Genomic DNA, 20,987 nt, shown 5'->3' with positions numbered 1-20,987 from the left:
GAAGCTGCCCTCAGTTATTTAATGGGCTGACACCCTCAGTCCTCCTTTGAAAGGAAAGAGTTAACTTCAGATGTCCTGGGCTTCCAGCCGTGACAGCTAAAGGTCTGCAATGGATTTTCAAATAGATGAATCCCAAAATGAGGGAAGCAAGCCTTTCTTGGGGCTGCAACTCTGGGGCAGAACATGAAACAAAACCTGAAAGCTCAGCCCTCCAAAGAAGTTTCTTCATGGGTACACAGGGCTTTGGCCAGAGCATCTCCCTTACTGCAAAGGAAAAAGATCTTGTGAGTAACACAGACCAAAATTTTCACCTTTGAGACATTTCTGTGGAGTCTGTCAGATGAGAAAATGTTATCAGAGAGGATAATTTCTTCCTGCCCTGCTGGCTCAGAGATGCTGAAAAAAAACAACCCAACAGCTAGATGTAGGCAAGGACCACAGAGGCTATTTGTAAAGAATCAGATCTAACTAAGATGTCTAAAACTGAGGTGTCTAATTAAGACCTAATTCTCCTGTAGTTTATTTATAGCTGTGGTAAAAGGGATATGATGTTTGCCTCATTATAAAACAAGCATCTTAGACCAGTCATATGAACTGCCCTCTGGAAGTGTCTGATTGTCACCACTGACTCACATCAAGTGACACTGCAATGCTTACTTCCAAATTTTAGACATGTAAAGGAAGGTGACACAAACGGACTGTTTAAATACTCATAAGACACGTTTCCAGTTCTATCACAACTGGCAGGCCTCTGTGAATACTGTGCATCACCCCTTGATGCCAGAAAGCTCACATACGCTGGTCAAAATAAAAAACCAAATTTTTAAAAAACCAAACCAAACCAAAAAAAAGGTTCAGAAAATTAGTGGGAAAAAAGGCTGGGGATAGCTACTGCTATGCTTGTGGGGTCCACCTGACCACAACTCTTTTTCAGCCAAGGAGAGCTCAGAAGTGTGGGGATTTCTAGGGACTCCTTTAGGCAGCAGAATGAGGCTGGCATGGAGGGAGGCTGGGTTTCAGCTAAGGCGTTTTACTTGGTCTTCCGAAGGGCTTACTTCATTCTGAATTATTCCAATCAATAATGGCACAATATTCTTTCTTACCTGAAGATAATAATGATAATTTTAAAACATCCATGTATGTACAGTTATACACAGAGGGGTTAGGATCACCTGAGAGAAGACTTCTTACTCCTTCAGCACAGCACATAGCACACCAACACCTCGCCGTGCGACAAAGATGCATCATAGCTTACCAAGCAAATAATGGAAACATTCACGTAGGGGTAAGTTTAGCTGTTGGAAATACTCAGGGATTTCTTATTAAAGAAAAAAAAAAGCATGTATTCTGTCCCCCAAATACTCAAGCAGTCCCCTCAGCCCCCTCCCGCACAGCAGAAGTGAGCAGTTTGCAGCAAAGCCAGCTGCAAGAAAGGAGACTTAAAAAAGCATCGGGCGGCCACAAGACACACAAAATCCTCCTGGACTAATGAGGTGGCTGCAGAAGGAACTTGGAGCTGGCAGTGTCTCCAAGGCCAGCATCAGGGCAGGATGGGCTGATGAAGTTTGAGTAGATGCCACAGCTCGTAGCTTTTAAGGTCTAAGTAAACAGTGTAAAGGGACATGGAACCAGGGCTCAGTATGCAGATTTTGCTCCATTACATTTCTGAGCTGTTTTTTCTCTTTTCACTCCCAGCTATGGAAGACGCCAAAGCTGTTAAATATCAAGCATGTATAATGGGAATCCCATGAGCTGGGGGAATGGCCAGGATTCAAGGATATGTCCAGAGCAGAAAAAAAAAGAAAAGAAAACTAAGAAAGAAAGAAGCATGGAGATGTGGGTGGATGAGGAGGAGGAGGGGTAGAGATCAGACCTACATCTTTTCTTTTGTTGTTCTGTTTTTTCAGGTCACGGCTTAACAGCATTAGAGTTGTTATTATTGCTGCTTTTTCTATTGGTATTATTAATTATAGCTTTTACCCTTGGCCCTAAGAATCCGTAAAGAACACAGACCCTTTGATGCTAGATACTGCAGGTGAGCATGCATGCTGCTGCCCAGAGGTCTCCTCTGCAGCGCTCTGGGCAGAGCACAACGTGTGTCAGCCCAGCAACAAAGGAAGCAGGGGTGCCCCCAGACCTCCCCCCTCCTTACCAGGCCACTGTCACTGGAAGAGTCTTGCCCCAGCTGCTGGACAGTGCCCTACTTTCTTTCAAAGACAGCTTCCTTCTGGGCACCAGACTGCATCACCAGCACAGAGAGCAAAAACCAGCTCCTGCCTTGAGGTCTGGGGGGTGACACATAGCGGATGATGGCATGGGAGGCTGTGCTGTGCTCCCCACACATCCTGCCTAAGACTGGGTGTGAAGGTAAGACGTGGTCATAAAATGAGATAGGAGAAGAGAGTGTAATACAGTGGGGTTTGAATGATGCTGGAGACTCATAAATCTGATTATCTGCTCATATTCTCCAGACTGGCAAGAAACCCCTTATCACACAAGATTTCTCTTAATGCAGCCTCAAACCTGACAGCCTACACATACAAAATATAAAGGCCATTGCCTTTTTCCCATACTACCTGCATGCTTTTAATATAGGGCACAGGCTGACGTGGGGAATCCCAGTCCAGTGGAGCTGCAAGCATTAGGTGTTAAGACCAGTGCAGTCAGTCGGAAAAAAGGGTCCTGCTACTGCCCAGGCTCCAGCAGTGCCTGGGGAAGTTTGGAAAGAGCAAAGGGACCGATGGGGTCCCTCAGGACTAGACAGTCTCACATTTTAGCAGTGAAATGCTACTAGCACGTGCACCAGATGGAGAACAATAGCAACGAACAAAGCCTTTGTGTTGGCTCCCATTTTAGAGCTGGGTTATTTCTTTCCATCCCATTCTAACAGCATCAGCTGGGATCCCGAGTACCTAATTCTGGTTACTGAAACCATTCCTCAGTATTTTCCAAAAACATACTTCTTTTTTTTTTGTTTTGTTTTGTTTTGTTTTTTTCCCACCTTTTTTTTCCCCTGCTGGGAATTTACTAGCAACTTAGGCCCTGGAGAAGCAAAGATGGCAGGAGGGAATGCTCTGGAAGAGGTAATGGGAGAGTCAGACAGAAAGCTCACAGGAAAGAAAGATAAACTGATGTTAGAGCAGCTCATGTTACCTCACTCAAGATTCAGTTGACCCGTGTATTATTTTTAAGCATGTTTTGTGAATTAGATACTATTTGCTGCATTTAAGAGATGGAAGAAATGAGGTACATAGCCAACTAAGTCCTTTGTCCAAGATTACAGAAATCTGAGGCAGAACCAGGACTTCAATCCTGATGCTATGTGTGCACATCCTGATAGTACTAATCCCAAGGCAGACTTGTTGAAGTCTTAAGCTTACTTTCAAAAATCATCGTATCTGAACTATACTAAGAAATTTGAAGATGCTCTTTGTTCACCGTTTACAGGGAAAATACTCTTGCAACGTGAGCTTACTTCTAAAATGTTTAGTTAAAAAACAAAAACCAACAACAACAAAAACCACAACCAAAGCCTCCAGGCAATAAATGGAGGCTCTGAGGCTCTCACATAACATTGTGATTCCAGAAGCTGGCACTTCACACCAGAGCACACACTTGCTGCATAGTTTGCAAGCTTGCAAAAAAAAACCTGGCAATGCTGCAGACAGACAAGGCTACCAGAAAAAAGTAGCAGTTCTTCCCTTCCTTTTCCAGTTTGCTTGGATTTGTGTAGGAAAAATGAACTAGGAGGAGGGAAGGGGGAAGAAAAGCTATTTTTATTTCCTCAGCCACTTAGCTAAGAAATACATCAGCAAATGCAACTTGGCCCAGGTCTATCGATAGCCATAAAGAGGCTCCTCCTCCTCGCCAGCATTTCTTTCTGCTGGTTTGCTTAGTTTGCACAGGTGAATCTGAAGTACAGTTGCTGCTGAATCCCTGATGAAGCCATTTGATCTCAACACAGCTCTGATTAAACAAGTGACTGTTTTCAGTCCATCAGTCAATGTCAAATCTCAGACAGAGACAAGCACACTGCGAAACCCCGTGGCTTCAGCCCCGACTCACTGGCCAAGTCCTGAGGATCAGTACGGAGGCGTGTTTCTGGAAGCGGTTTACATCTTGCACAACAAAAGGAGGACAAATGGAAGGAGGAAAATCTCACCGTGCCACTAAGAAACCTGACTTGGAGCTGCCTCACCCCTTACACTCTCAGATTCATTACAAAGATTTGGGAAATAAAGGAACAAATTAATAGGAAGACAAGATGCACTTAAATACACTGAAAAAGAACGGATAAACATAATTAGCACCATGGTAAGAATCATTGCCTCTTCAAAAACATCTCTTTCCTTACCTTCTTGAAACCACTTCCCTCTTTTCGGGCATAAGTCCAGAAGAAGAAAAAGGATATTTTCCCTCCTTCTTTTTGATAAAATAATCCATTTTACTGCTTCAGACAAGCTGTTATTCATCTTGAACCTGTCCATCCCTCCCACTGGGAGCTCCAGATTGATTTACCAGCTAATCCGGTTAGCAGCTCCTGCCAGCCACGGCATTCCAACATCCCCTAATACAAAGCAGAGGAAAAACTGTGTATGCACATACGTGTGTGTGACAGAGAGCATGTGTATGTTTGTACATGCATGCACATCTGTGTGTTTGGGCCAGAAAATGAGAAAGCAACAAAGAAATTGTTAACTCAGAAGTCCCTTTCTACTCTCAGAGCAGAACTACTCTTCCAAGCCGAGGAGCAGAGAAGCTCTAGCAGAAGCTGCTAAATACAGGACAATGATGCTAACAGCAAAGTAGCACCGACTGCAGATCTCCTCCATACCCCCAAGCTTTCTGGTGCTGGTGTGAAAACAATCGTCCGATAATCCCTGAGATTTCACAAGACAAAATATGGGTGGCCACAACACAGCGTCCTATGAGCCCTCATACAGTTTTACCTATATTTGCTGACAGCCCTGGTTCACTCAGCTCTCCAGCCAACTAGCAGTTTCTTTGTGTTTCCCTCAGGTCAGGCAGTTGGTTACATTACAAGAAAAAAAAAAAAGTGGCAAAGATCAAAACTGCTATTGCCACATCTGCCACCTATGACTCTGGCAGCAACGTTCAGTGAACAGGGAATAAATGAGGTAAGAATAAAAAAGAACAGGCTGGTGCTGCCTGAACAATATCACTGTCCCAGGATTTCTGACTGTACTGCACTTGAGGTTAAAGCCTCACTGGAGTAATACTGCAACATTTGGGGCCGTGCTTCCAAAGAAGCTTCCCTTTTCTAGGAAGACATTTCTGATAGCTCTGCATCCAGATTCCTGTTCCTTGGTAGAAGACAAGACTGTTAGAGAGGCTGTGGGAGAAAAGGTGAGTGAGTATTTGGAAGACTAGGTAAGAAGCAGAATTGTGGGCACACGGAGAGGATGCATGTGCATATACAAGACAGGCCTGAGGATATCTTTGTGAGAAAGCAAGTGGGAGTATGTGCCCTTGCTGAGTGTGGAGACATGCCACGCTGTTTGCGTGTTGTTGCAAGCATATGGGATTGTTTGCAAAATGGCTTCAGATCAATGGGTCAACTCTCCAGTTGCTAAGCCCCTGCCACTCTGGGTTCACTATTCTTGTACCACGAGCTGCTGCAGCCATACCGGGAAGGTACAGGAGCAGAGAGGCACACTAAGTGGGAAATGAGCAAGTGTCACGAAACAAAATCAATAGCCTGGAGCCAAAGCTGTTTCTCTCCCTTTCCTGTCTCCGATTTGTGTGTGTGCATGCCCGCGTGTGTGTGTGTAACTCCAGGGCTTCTTTACCTCCTCCATTCCCTTCTTTCCCTGCCACTGCAAATGTTGCAGAGCATGATAATGAAAGCTGGTGTCCAAGCCACCAGACAAGCCCATCACTGCAATCAGAACAACTGCACGAGATAGCAGCCTGCGGGCTCATCAAGCTGTCCTGACGCTGGCCAGCCTCATGCACATGAAGATGCCAATCTCGCCTCTCTCCCATTCCTCCTCCTCCTCTTTGGCAGCCCAGTCTCCTCACCCTCCTCCCGCTGCCACGCTCCCATCCTCGCCCTCCCCCTCTCCTCCATCCATGCGCAGCACCAGAGGAACGCCAGCCTGGGCCACATCCCAGCCTTGTCTCTTAATGATTCTGATAGGAAATGCCCAGCAGGCTGAATCTTTCCTAGAAAAGCAAGGGGAGGTCGGAAGGCATATGGTTGCTGTCCTCTGAGCTCCGGGTGACAAGGTCTGTGATGCTGCCTCCTTCCCAGGCGGAAAAGGGAAAAAAAGAGAGAGAGAAAGAGAGAAATATCGCCTGCCTGGGCTTTGGGAAATCACAGGCTGCTCCCTGCAGTGAGCAAACCTCTCTGACCCCGTGCCACACTGCTGGGCACGTATCACACCACGCTGGCGTAGCAGAGGCTGGCATTGTCCTAAAATGAGAAGTTAAAAATGCAGAGAGCCTGAAATCTCTCAGCTTATTTGTTTAACACAGTCATGGGGTGCTCCTCTCTTTGAGAGAACAAACATCGGGCTGCCTCTCCTCCCTGACCTAGAATCACAAGTTTTGAGGCACGTTTGGTACCAAAGATGAACCTCAAAGAGAGAACAGAAGAACATTCCTGTGTCTTTGTGACTTCTATAGTCATTGCTGGCAGATGTTTTGCCCAGTTCCACTCACATTGTTAGTTAAAATCCTGCTGGAACCAAGAGTTACCTGGCTGTCCAGGTTATGAGCTGGGCCGAATGTCTAGGCTGTTTGTTATGGCAAGAGCAAAGTGATCACTGGAAAACAAGCTCACCACTACATGGGACAGGGAAGGTGGGCAACCTTCCTCTGGACAACCAAATTCAGCAGCTGAAAAGAAGCAGGACAACACTTCTCCCACTTGCTCTATAGAACTTACTGCAACAACCCCTGTCCTAGTCATCTGTGCCACTGGCACGAAGGGAAGTTAGCAATTTTGCATTTTAACCCTAAGTATAGGGTGAGTTTAGGTTCTTGCACTGTAGGCCTTCTACAGGGTTGTTTTTCAGCAGCAGCATGTTCTCATAAAACACAGAATGGAACTACACATTTCCCCACTAAACGAGCACAAGGGCTCTTCTTTCATACAAATGAGTTCTCTCAACATATGAATTCACTGATCTTTCTTATTGAACCTACATAAAGCTTCTTTCCAACATACACCTCACCTTTAATAATCAATATTTCCTTTCCACTTGCTCAGCTTTCAAGGTCATATGTTGAACAGATTATTCACACTTTTAGGAATCTCCTCTTAGGCTGATGCTACCACTGACATTATGAGGAATTTAAAGCAAAAACATACTGAACCCAGCTTGAGGTTGACTTGCCAATGGAATCTTAGTCCAAAAAAAAAAAAAAAAAAAAGAAAGTGCTGTTTATCCAAAGTAAAAGGGCAAATAAAATCAGTTCCAGGCTTTTAAAGAAGCTATTACATATAGCAAAGTAAAAGAAAGATTACTTGATGACAGTGGCCTTTTAAAATCTTACAGAGAGCAGGAGCACTAAGCAGTTAGCCAAAGGCTATCTATATTCTGCTACTCTTACACGTGCTCCTAGCTCCTGCTTTAGAAAACGTCCTTTCACAGTCATGGCACTGTATTCAGAACACGGAACAATTACCTGTAATCCTACACGCTATCATATCCATTGATTCCATGCAGTAGCTTTTAAAAATATTTATCTAAATGGGGTTTGAGCATGCCGTAATACTAGCCTGCATTTGGAACGCGGTGCTAACTATGAGCAGAATGAAACAGAAGAAAAGTTCAGGAGCTTTTTGCTGTCTTTTCTTTTAAACACAAAATGTCTCCATTATCAAGATGATTTTATCCTAGAAGCAGAGAAATAGATTAGTTACACCAAATGCCAGTGAGCACCATCACCTCTAGGAAGCTGTGGCTAGCCACAGCACTAAACAAGGTATTTGCTGCAGCTGAGCTTGTGCCAGAGTCTCCATACCTGCATAGGGAATGCATTGGTTTGGACAGCACTGAGTCTAGCAGAAAAACCCAAGAGCTCGCCAAGTACAACAGCCCAGATCTGTGCAGTCTCAGTACAAGACGAACTTCAGATTCAAACATTTCAGCTCTGATATGGAATCAAAAGAGGGCTGTTTCCTGGAAATAATTAAATGGAGCTCACCCCACTTGAAATCTTCAGTGAGATCCTACATCACAACAGGCTGATGCCTCTAAAGACCTCGCTGGATTCCCACCACGATTTGGCCTTAAACCTGAAGTTTCAATACCCAGTTTACCACCCCCACCAGAGTGCTACTCTATCATTAACTACTGTTTTACCTTCAACACCATTTTTACCTTAGGACCTGAAAGCGCTCTACCACTATCAGATTTAACAATTCCAGTCATCCCCTGTCTTGGAGGCAACTAAGGCTTCTTGCCCTTCTGTGGCAGACAGATACATTGCTCACAAGGAGTTGACATGAGATGGAGAAGGTCAAACAGTAATGAAGTGGCAGTGGTTTGGAGGAGAACCCAGAAGTCCAGTAGCCCAGACCCCTGTTTAATCTCGTAGACTTCCCTATAACCAGTTTTTATGTTTCAGAGGGAAAAGAAGAGTAACGACTGTGACTTATCAAATGTCTAAACAGAAGTGGGGGGAAAAAAAAAGTGCTCGGCTGTCTGACTATTACAAAATGGTGAGCACTTCTGCATCCCTTTCTCTTGCCGTGTCACTAAGAATTACAATCTGCCTAAATGCCTAAGCACATTGAGAGCATATAATAATAATTTTAGTGTCAGAAGTCCCTTGGAGATCCAAGCGAGATCTTGTTTCCTAAAGTAGCTCAGGGAGAAGAGACTGTGACTACAATTTGCCCATTCTTTCATCAGCACCACACATTTAGAGTATTTTCATTTCTAGCTGAAGGGGCAGACAGGAGCCACCTGCACAATGCTCCTGATAGTCATGACATGTTTGTGACAACACAGCAAGGGCAAGTGACAATACGCTCTGGCATCACTCCACAATGGAGACTCCTAAGATTTGGAAAGATGAACAAAATTCAAAGCTTCGTATACCTGACTATGTGACCAATGCAGGTCACTGCACCTCCCTTCAGCTTGGCAAGCTCGCGGCTCAGTTCACGCCGAGAGTCTCCCATTTTAATGATTTCTCCATTTTCTGCTCTGCTAGAGTACGATCACATCACTTGCCAAAGAATTTCAGCTCCCCTTACTTTCAGTGGGAAACGCAAGCCCTCTCTGTCCCTACACAAAGCATACGCTCCCTCGGAGGCCACCAAACGAAGCCTTCGAGCCACATACAGAGCCTGGCTGCAAGCGTCTTATTTCTGCGCATTTCCTGGGCCAGGAACGGGTTAAAGCTATCAGGGCAACAACAAAAGCAAAGATCCTGAACATCATTTCATGCAAATGACCTTTCAGTGGCTTCCTGTTCGTTCACTGTGCTCTTGTCTGCCAGGGCCCCGGGGCCTTCAAAACCTGGGGCTAGATTTTAACTCATCTCCCCTTATCTGCTTGACTGACTGTCAGCCTCGCACATCTCCCCGCTTGTGATGAAGGCCTTAATTAGTGCTTGTCTGTTTACCCTTTTCCTATTGCCACCTCTCTTTTCCTCTCCCTCTCGCTATTCTTCTCCTTTCTCTCTCCCATCACCCGCAGGCTTGTTTGCTTAGCTGGGCATCTCTTGTTTACTCAGTAGGGAGGTTATTATATATGTAAATAAAGTAAGCCAAACTCCACAGAAAATAAAAATATATCGCATAAAAGATAACGAAATATCAACACAGAAACATATTCTCACATTCAGAGACATCGTTAGAGCTGGCCTCTCTCTTTTTCCTAACAAACAAAACCATTCTGCTGTCTTCTGAATTCAAAGGCAGTTAGGAAACTGAGCTGCTTCCCCTAAATTCCTTTCCTTGGAGACTTTATTATCACGAAATATGGACAGTGTGTAGTGATCACATCCCATCCACCTGATTTGATGTCTCTGGAGCAGACACCACCTACTTTCAATCAGCCAGTAGCAGCGGGCACTGCCTCACCAGGGCTTCTGCTCTGAGAAGGTATTAAAAAATGTGAAAGCTGCTCAGCTTTCATACGATGCAAGACCATGGGATGCAGGAAGATCAGGTAGGTCTCTCCTCCTTCAAATTACGTTGGCTACCAATTTGCTGTAATAATTATCCAAAGAAATCCAAAGTCACAGACAAGAAAGAAGGATTAAAAGTCAGGTTTCTAGTTTTGCCTCTCACATTTTTTATTTTTATTTTTTATTTTTTTTAATTATATGGTTATCTTAGCATAGAGGTCTGATTGATACATAACTACAGTCTGAAGACCCTCAGATAAGGTCCCTGTGCTAAGTACAGCAGAGCACATGCACTAAGAAATCACAAACATCTTGAAGATTCCTTGAACAAGCCAAAACACAACATGGAAGGACAAAGCCAATCTCACGCAGCAGTTTACTGCCAGACTCAGAGGCAGAGCCTGCACCTTCTGAATGCCAGGCTAGTTCTTATCCATTGGACCTGACTCTCCTTACTGGCCATGATGTAAATGACGTGTTAAAACTCGTCTGCTTCCTACAGCTGCTCATCAGTCAGCCCTGGAATGTCTTGTCCTCACGCAGAGCCTCTTTGCCCCATACCCCAGGCTTCAGACATGTCCTCCAGGCTTTCTGTGTGGCACAACAAGAAACCGTTTGAAAATCCATGTCAAAGATGCCACACCACTAGGACAGCTTGAAGTTTTATTGTGTCTGCCCCTCTGATGTACCCCTCACAAAACATCTTTCCATGAACAAAATGGTGGAAAGTTTTGATGAAAACAAAGTAAGCCAGTGCCCTTCTGCATACAGGGCAGACACAAAATCAAGAACTTGTGATGCTGAGGGTATGGTGACCATGGTTTCCACAACCTTCCCAATAAGCAGGGAACTAAAGCTAGCCTGGATGGTGAGAATTATATTTTATATCCACTGAAAAAGAGATGCAGCCTGTGTTTCCAAAGTGACATCAGACAGCTGAGGAATCTTACCTGCAGAGCTTCTCCCGACACATTCCTCCCTAATAAAAGCTGCTTCACACCTGTAATACGGCCCATAAAATTTGCTTTGTAGCTAGACGTTTAGTAAAACTTCTGCAAGGCTTACAGGACTGAAGTGTGAACGTGTGTAGGTGTTATGATCAAAAGAGGACTTGTGATTGTTCACTCAAACACACAATGCAGTCTGGAGTCCTTAGCTTTTCGGGTTCTTGCCAGCGGAGTTTCAAGACTTATCAAACCTCACAGGAAATAGCAGAGTTCAGGGGCTGCCAAAGAGCAAAGGACAGAAGAGAACAGTTCTCCCATTAGCAGGTAAAAGCCATTAGCTTGAACAGAGTAACACACTCACGTCATGAGAAAGGGAAAGGGAGAACTAGATGGAGGAAAGCTGGGAAGGAAGCATGATGAAAACTGGGGAGGGAGAGAAAAAAGCAGAACAAAACCTCTTTTTCTCTTTCTGACAGAGGTTTACCAGGATAAAAATCATTCATGTTTCGGAGTAATTCATAAGCTATAGCGATGTCTGGAACAGGCAGACAGATATAGAGGTTTAAGGCTAGAAAGAAGAGGGAAAGACAGACACACACAGGGAGATGTCAGCATAAAAAAAGAGAAAGGAATGTGGTATTACAAGGATAGATGGAGACGGGGCTGGTGAATGTCCGGAAGACAGTCACAGGCCTGGCCAAACATGTCCTGACCTATACAGCAGTTCAGCTCAATACAGGAGACAGACAGCAGTGCCAGACACCATGCTGGGCAAGGTAAGGCCATCAGTTCAGGCAACACGCTGCTCGCTCCACTCCCTGCCAGCTGCACAAAAGCACTGTCGCTGTTTTCCTGGGACTTGGGATTAGGATCTTCATAAGAGATCCAGTAAAATTCATAACAATAGGGTAGAAATATCAAGGGAAAGAAACTGAGCCAATGTATTTCTTGTGACAGTTTGTAATATTTCTGGGTTACTTCTTGAAGACTTGACATTTTTACACCTGAACTCAGTAGATCCTCTCCCAGCTATGAACGGTTCGTGAATCAGAGACACGAGTTCATTTTTAATTGGGTTGAGAGACATTTCAGGGTCAGTTTGCAAGTATTTGTAAAAGGTGAAATTTTAGAGACTACTTACTCATTACCAGGGTGTGTATGCAGGCACACAATTAACTGCATTTCAGAAGATGATCAGGAGTGCTAGTTGCCTGTTGGGGCCTGAGCTCTAAGATCTCAGTTTGTGCTGATAATATCTTCTAAGACCTGAACATTGCAAGAGGTTGCGTCACTCCATGGCTTTAAATACTAGTGACACACCAGGTGAGAAACGCCACACCTCAATCTCAGCACTCAGTATGAACCAGGGCATTCAATGCAAACAGGAACTTATTTCCCTTTGGCTTCTAAGGTTAAAGGGCTGGAGCCTCCTCAGCCTAAAACCCACGTTCATCAAGACTACCCATGCTGAAAGCACTGATGTCAAAGGAGAAAACAGACAGAGTAAGTCCTTAATGCACGTGCCTTTTCTTCAGCCAGGTGCTCAACGTACATATGATCCTAAAAACTGTATCTCAGCAGACATGAAACACCAGGCTCTATTTTTATAAACACTGAGATCCAGTCTGCATGGCCTGAGAAAAGCTTAGAGAAAAAAAAAAAAAAAAAAAAAAAAAAACATGAGAAAAAGGCCTGTTCATTCCTCATCTCTGCTCACCTCCCTTAAGAGCGAAGGCAGCTGCTGCGGGCAATCTGAGTGATCGGCAGGAGTCACACAGGAGTTCTTGTGACAGACGAATTATTGCCTGGGCACAATCTCTTGACCTTGGTCAGGGTAACCAGGAATTGCACAAGTAGTCAATAAAGACTGACTCCAAGAGCTGCTTTTACATCTTTCTCCTTCTGAAAAGGTAAAAATGGTCAATTGCCACTAAAACACAGCATACAAAAGCAGCAAACCCAGACTGATGCAGCTAATTAAAAACAGAATTAACAGACATATACATTTACATTATAAACCAAAGCAGTGGTCCTAAACCCCACCATCCTATCTCCTTGACAGATGACAAAATAGCTCAGCCTTTTATTGGGCATCTGCCAATAACTACTACCTCTGAAGCAAACATCGATGACTTTCTGACCACTAAGCCATTTTTAGTTACCAGGTACTGAAATATAGCCCAGGAGCCTCTAATTTCTGAGATGACATGCAGCACTTAATTGTACAGATCGGGGGGCTGTTGTTCCACTCCTGCCTCCTTCTGTCTGCAAAATGTTCATCAGAAATTAAAAACAAAACAAAAAACACCACCAAAATTTTCATAAATGACACTTGGGAGTATTAGTTGAAGAGCTAGAAATTAGTTGCCATGTAAACCCCAGAGGACGCTTGTTTAAGTGCAAGCTTAGACCTTTATCTTTAATTCCTCTTGGATGCAATCCATTTAGTCCTTCCAGAATACTGCTTCTTGACACCTCAGTGTCTCACCTTTATTACCTGAAAAGAGTAAAGCTGCAGTGGTAACTATTGCCAGCATCTGGTGGAAAAGAAGAAAGATGAACCAAAAGAATATTTAGCTGCTCTGAAGTTTTCCTTCTCTCTTTGACTGCTTCCCTTCCTCTTGCAGAGATCTGAAAGATGCCCATTAAACCTCAATAAACCTCCTTCGACTTCAAATGCTCAAGGAGTTTAGGGTCATTTTTGTTCTTTCAAATATATTCCTATGTTATATTCCTTACGTTAGTAAGTATTCCAGACCTGGATCTCTAGGTCTATCTATCTAGATCTCTAGGTCTCTATTCACATAGCATTTCTGGTAGAACCTTGGTGAGTAACTTTTTTCATTTTCATTTTTCTTTTACAGCTAACATTTTTGATGTTTTCTGTATTGAATGTTCTGGTTTCACCTACACATTAGGAATACACCTAGCCACAACCATATTCTCTTAGAAGTGCTTGAACATGCTTTGCATCCCTCATCTCTACTATGTTTGGTCTAATTATTTCTATTCAAGTGTTAAGAACCTCTGCTTGCTTGGGAAACTGACCTACTAGTAATTTCCACGTGATGAATACACATAATACTTTTTCTTAAGAACTAAAGTGCAGTTTCTGATATATTATTTGATTTCCTGCCTTATTTCCTCTTCGAAGAAAAGAAGGGATAAATCTAATCCCCAAAGCCTCAGAATGCTCAAATTTCTTCTCAACACCCAGCACCAGAAATCTTGACAGAAGGCCTAATCCTTCCCCAGAGGTGGGACATCTGCTATTAATGCTCATCAGGGAAAATGAAAGAGGACAGAGTCATTGGAAAATGCACCACTGTGAACTTCTACTGATGTCTGACATCCATGGAGCACTCCACCAACATACATCCAACAAGCTTTGCAGCACCCCTGCCAAGTACAGAGCACCACTGCCCAATCTTCTCTGGGAGGAGAGGAATGGCAAAAGAAACAGATGAGTCCATGATTTGGCCAGGAATAAAACGTGTATCTACTAGCGCTCAATTCCAACACCTCCACTGCAGTGTCACGCTAGGGATGACATTCCAGCATGCATTAACCTCCTGGCTTCTGCCCAGCAAGCTACACAACAAAAGATAAACCTCACGTGTTATTGCTGGGAACGACTGAGAGCAGAGTGGCTGAAGAGAGCAGAGGATCTAAACAAGCACGTTGCTACAGTCTACACTCATCTTCCACTGCTCAAAAAGACAGCAACGTACAGATGGCTCCAGCTGTATCTGTATTTTGCTCCTATAACAAAAAGAACAAAAAAAACATGAAAAAAAATATGGGTAAATAAAGGCAAAATAGTCTGGACAGTGCTGGAGGAAGATTACATTGAAAAAAAAAAAAAAAAAAAAAAAAAAAGTTTAACCAGTCACAGCTAGGGTGGCTGTGAAGTCTTTGGCATCTTGTAACACCCTGAAAATCCATTATGCTTCTCTTGTTGTGAGTTACCAGAAACACTTTCAGAGCAGTAAGCCATGGCACCAAAGCAGCACTGACGGGTCCCTCTGACTCCTCAAATGACCTCAAAATCCCTTGAGCCAATTCTGCTGATCCACAAATCTGAACAAACGGATGTAGATAATTGTGAGGTAGCTTCACTTGCACCCCTAGATAGCAGGATGGAAACCTCTCCCTTCTAAAGTCCTTTAGACACACCAGAATGGGACTGTACCCCAATTAACAAACCCCACTGCTCAGCAGGAAACACTGGGTCAGGTATGGGCCCATGGTAAACACCAAGTATTTTATACGTAATATCATGTAGGTCCTCTTATCTAACTGTTCTAAAATACACTGAAAGATTAAACTGTGTATCCACAGTTAAAATGATCTCAGAGCACACCTTGATTAAAGCTGGTCTGCAAACAGTTTCTGTACAAAGTTTCATAATGACAGAAATACTCCCTAACTGTAATGAACCATAACAAGAAACTGAAAATTCAGAATTACCCTAAACCAGTAATGCTGGGGGAACAAAAGCTCGTTTAGTACAGGTTCAAGCTCCTGCTTTCATAGCAACAATTATATTTTTGTTGGATTTAATATTTATTTAATTCTTTAGTACATAAGAAAGAAAGACGTACAGCTCAGTTAATATTTTGCCATGTCATAAAAAAACTGAAATGGAATTACTTTCAGTAGATAATGTTTCAACACTGTCAATATTTACATTTTGCTACTTGTAAAAACGAAGGATTTAGGTAGTTCCTGCTGAGCTATCTGACTGAAGCTGACTGCTCCCCAGAACCTCCTGGTGTTCGGAGAACTGCACTTCCACCAACAACTTGGCTCACTGGACTTTTTCCCCCAAACACTTTTTACTAGGGCAAACGCTTTTTTCTTCCATCTCCTTCTCTCCTCTCGCACACAGGAGTTGCTCCAAAGGGCGCCTGCAGTCAAGATGCTGAGATTGTTTTGTTTCTGCTTTCATGCCAACCTTGCTGATGCCATTACCTTGGCTTTGGAAACGGAGCGTGGGCACGCAGCCAGCTGGCACCGCTTCAGCAGCGTTTTCCTTTCTGGAGCTTGGCATGTACCACACCAAAAAGACACTCTCCTCGATGGGTTGTGCAACACTTTGTGGGAAAAAGCAAATTAGTTGACAATGTCCCTTTCATGTTCACAATGGCTCATGCTAGAAAATGAATTAAATATTTTCTTCCTGCCACGTGCAACCAAGAATCACAAACTGCCTGCTCTCTTTATGGTTTTGGTTGGCGATGAAGGGAAGATTTGTTTTCCCTTTAATTATTACTTTTTGGTAAAAAATAACCAACCAATGAAACAAAAACCAGAAAAAAACAATAAACCAACAAGAGTAGCATATACTGAGAGAGCAGGAGAGAAATGATCCTGGGGACAGGAGCCCCCATCCACATAGACTATAACTCACTGCTAGGTAAAAGTCAGCGTAATACTTAATCCCTGCTTGGAGGTCAGCGGTGAGGGCAAAGCGAGCATAGGGAATTGCTTCTCCTCCACATGGGCTAAATTCACTTATGAAGAATAATAGCTACACCAGCACAGAATACATCCCTGCCTCTCTAAACAGCTCTCCAAGTCATGCCGGCTCCTCTGTTGAAGCTGTCCTAGCGCATGTTACCTCCCATCCCAATCAATAACGGTGATGATCTTTCATCAGACAAGCTTCTTTAGGTATTGGCAATTAAATCAGTGGACCTGTTTCATGCTGGCTTCTTAAATCTATTAGAGAATGACTTTTCTCTTTTAACCGTCACAGCCAGAACTGAACAAGTGGCAGAGATGAGAACTTCTGCAGCCTGTGCCATGGACAAAGGGACACCCATCTCCTTTCTGAACTGAACTTTTCAGTTGGAAACTCGCTACTGGAACACACATCTCAAGCTGTAGGAAAAAATGCAGAAAAGAGATATAACGTTCAAATCCTCGTTATCTGTTCTTTATCTTACAGCTCTTTGACTTGCCCTATTACTGGGATTATTGCTGCTGCTTTGAATTTTCTTGAGCACAAGCCACTATCTTTTGCCATCTATCCTACAGACACCTGCCAAGACAGAAGCTCCAGAGGAAGAAGCGAGGAGATGCGGATGTGAACATGACCTTTCCTGTTTCCACCTCGAGTTACGTTACACTGCGTCTTTGGCACAAGCCCCAGTTAAACATGCTTTTATTTCCCTACAGCTAGCATCATTTCAAAATCAGACGGCCTAAACAGCAACTGGAGAACAACCCTCAGACAGTGCAAAGACGGGCACGCTCCCTAACAGAGGAATTGTCCTATACAGGTTGGAATCTGTTCAGTGTTAGGCTTTTCTGGGTTTATTTTAGTGCTGCCCCTCACCCCACTATCCTCCTCCTGCTGGGCTCCAGGCAAAGGTAACAGAGGAGGAGGGAAGGCTGTGATGAGGGAGTATCGGTGGAGGAAGCGGTACCAGGAATTTTACTCTGCCGGGCGCGATGCACTTGAGTGCAGCTGACAAACCCAACTGCAGGAGACTCCCTTTGATGCTCTCTCCCATTACTGCATCACTCCCTAGAGCAGCAAGTGCCCTATATCTGCAGAGAGCTACAAGCCAGAGGTTTCTGAACACAATGCCAGAGTTACTCAGGAAGAAGAACAACAAAAAAGTCTGACAATGAGAACAGACTCAAAGAGGGCATTTCAAAAATTACACACAAGCAGCCATTTACTGTACGCATGGAAAAGCCCAGCCAGTCTGGTGCTGCAAACCTAAAAAAGCCAAGAGAAGTGAAACCAGATGGTATAAACGTGGGGCCTCATGCCTGTCACCACCACCATGAACAGGCTGGCATGACCCAAAGCTCTTGCTGTGGCTGAAGCCACAGCTAGCTTTTGGCTCACAAGTTGCCTGCTGCCTCTTGTTTACAGATAGCTGATCTATATGGTATAAAACCACCGAGGACATGGCTGAATAATAAAAGGAATAATAAAGACAAAAGGAAAAATGCCAAAGGAAAAACAGGAAGAGATCACGGGTAAGAGGCCACAGCCACCAATGGAGGAATTGTGCATGGGGAAGTTGTCAGATGTACCTAAATCTAGGATAACTCTCTTCATTCCCACTAAGAGGAGTCGTACAACTCCCAAGTGATTTTCTAAACCTCCAATTTACTGGAGAAATATTTAATTGACTAGCAGCTACTGGAAGACAAGAGACAGAAAATATAAAGAAACTATGTTATGCACTCTGTCAATAATAAAATCCATAACAAATGTTTTTCATGTCACCCTTCAGCATGTAGCCAGTGACTGTGTTTAGGAATAAATGAATAATTTCTCAGGTGACTTTGATGTAAATTGATCAAATTAAATAATAATTTCATGTTGACTGAATTGACTTAACCATAGAGGTTCTGGTTCAGAGAGCTACTATTGGGCCAGGGCAGCTGCTCAGCACCTGTCAGGATCTGGCTTTACCTTACCTATTCCATTACCTTGCAAAGCTAGTACCATGATCTGTTAAACATGCTCCCTTAAAACATGGGTTAAATAAGCAGCTGCCAGATTTACTCCTTTTGGCCCTCTGTCTCTTACTTAACATTTGTCTTTTAACCTGATCCACTGAGATCATTTCCTACAACGCTGCAATGATTTAGATTTTGATGCTCAACTAGATCTTCACGCTTCCATGTTCATTGTCTAGAATAAGTACAGGAGGTAGCAATGAGAAAGGACACAAAAAACAAACGTATAAACTTCCAGAAACATTCTGGGTGATGAGACATGATGCAAGACACTTCTCATTACCCACTTCCAGCTTGTAAAGGCAGATAAACCTCACCTGAGTCCATTTCACATTCGGAGGAGGTAGCTAGTCTATCCACCAGCCCACCAGAGCAACATGGGAGACATCAGGACACCATCACAAACACCATGCTCATCTCCAAACAAGTTAAGTTCCTAATTCATACTTTCGCTTGGGAGATCTGCCTGTCCAAGCCTCAAGAGAATACCTGTACTTTCCTCATTTTTTAATCTAAAGGAGTTTGCTGAGTGCTCAGTCTATTGGTAATTATCAGTCATGGCCACCTTCAGCCATAACTGGGGGGGCCATCTCCTGCCCAGGGAGCAGAGGGTCTGTAACACAGCCAGCATTATTCTAACTGCATGGGGGTGGCACTTCCCTGTGCTTCAAATCGCTGCGATCAAAGCTTCTGCACCACTGACATACAGGAGGGCTTCTGTAGGCTGCTTGCACTGCCTGTCCTAAAAAGGTCTGAATTTCACTGCAGGACTCCAACCCCAGTAGCAGGGAGGTGTAAGTCTGCAAATTCATCCTAGGACTCGAGTGTTTGCTCAGCACTGTAAGTCTAGGTCAAACACAGAGCAAAACTGCCTGCCGCCTCATTTAAATATTCAGTGAACACAGCAAAGATTAACATTTCCTCTCCTGAATATCTAAATATTTGCCCACAATCCCCCTGCTAATGAGCAAAGACAAGTGCTGGTAAGTGGCAAGCAGCATTAAGCCTAGAGTCAATCAAATGAGCCCAACAGGCCCTTCAGCACCACCACAAGGCCCAAGCGAGCTAAATTCAAAGCTGGTGGCTTGCAAATGGCCCTTCTCTCCCGCTAACTCTCCCCCCACCATACATCCACACACATTCCTCCCTCTTTCCTCTCCACCCCCTTTTCCGCTCCATAACCCACTCGGGGGCATAAAAAACTGGTACTGAGAAACCTGCCAACTGCTTTAGACTTTGGAACACAGGCTCTGCTCTTGTCAGCTCGGAGCCTTCCACACAATGGAAAACATTACACATTTCACTAGCTAACGACCACGCTGCTCATTTACATGTCGTAGGCAAATACTAACAAGGTCGCAGCCAGAAAAGTGCGGTCAGGAGCTGCTACTGCTCCTGGCAAGGGGTTAGTGCCTGGAAAAGGGCTGCACGGGAAGCTCTTTAAACACCTTGGAACATGTGCTAAGCTGCTGAAGTATGAGGTGTGGTGACAGCAAGGTGTTGAAACAGCACTTTTAAAAGCTGCCAGTCATCATTAACACATCTCCGCAGAGCATTGGCAGCCAAGTCAAAGCCAACACCTAGAGCATCTTCTTGAAGGGTGGGTGGGGAGAACGGAAGAGGAAAGGCAGCAGGTGTGGGGAAGACAAAGGAAGCACACACAAATCATGCAGAGGGGTTTTTCCCTCTTGCTATCGTGCTCAGAGATTCCCATCCTTGTTCACAAAGAGGTAATACAGATTGCTGCTCTTCATCAGCTCCTGCGTCATTTGTCTGGGCAACCCGCGAGGGAAATCCTGAGCTACCCCTCCCTGCTTCTCCCTCTGAGGGCTTCTGACACTTTGGGGATCAGGTGGTCCAGTTATGGTTTTGTGAAGCCCCTACCCCAAGGCTAGGGGCAGCACGATTAACCAAAAGCTGCTGAGACGCCAGCAGAGAGCTGTTGGCTTGAGCAGCAAGGCTACTGGCAGAAACTTCTCTGTGCCATGGAGGAGAAAGGTCCATGAGCACAGGAGAGCCCAAGAGCAGCTGCTAGCTGGAGATGCGGGGTAACAGCAGTGTTCACACCTCCTGCTCTCCTACTGCTCCTAGGTCCCCTGCAAAGAGACACAACCCAAATTGTCACACTTGCCACTTTTTTGTTCAACTGAGTTTGTCCTTTTTTTTTTTTTTTCTTTTGACAAATTTTTGACTGATGTATTTTTCAGTTACACACTTCCTGAGATTAATTTCAACTTTACAGGAAATTCTCCCTTATCTCTGACTTTATATATCCAACCACTTTACAGAAGAGTCAAGCCACCAGTAGAAAATCTTGGGCAAAACTGCACCAGCCGTGATGTTTTTCCTAGTACAAACACTAAGAAACAAACAAAAAGAAACCTAAAAACAATAAACAATAAAGTTTCTAACACTACAAAGTAGCTAGATAGGAAAAATTGC

Source organism: Aythya marila (assembly GCF_965140915.1).
Source record: "Aythya marila genome assembly, chromosome: 17".
Taxonomy (NCBI): Eukaryota; Metazoa; Chordata; class Aves; order Anseriformes; family Anatidae; genus Aythya; species Aythya marila.
The sequence above is the reverse complement of the archived record's forward strand: the minus strand, read 5'-3'. Positions refer to the sequence as shown.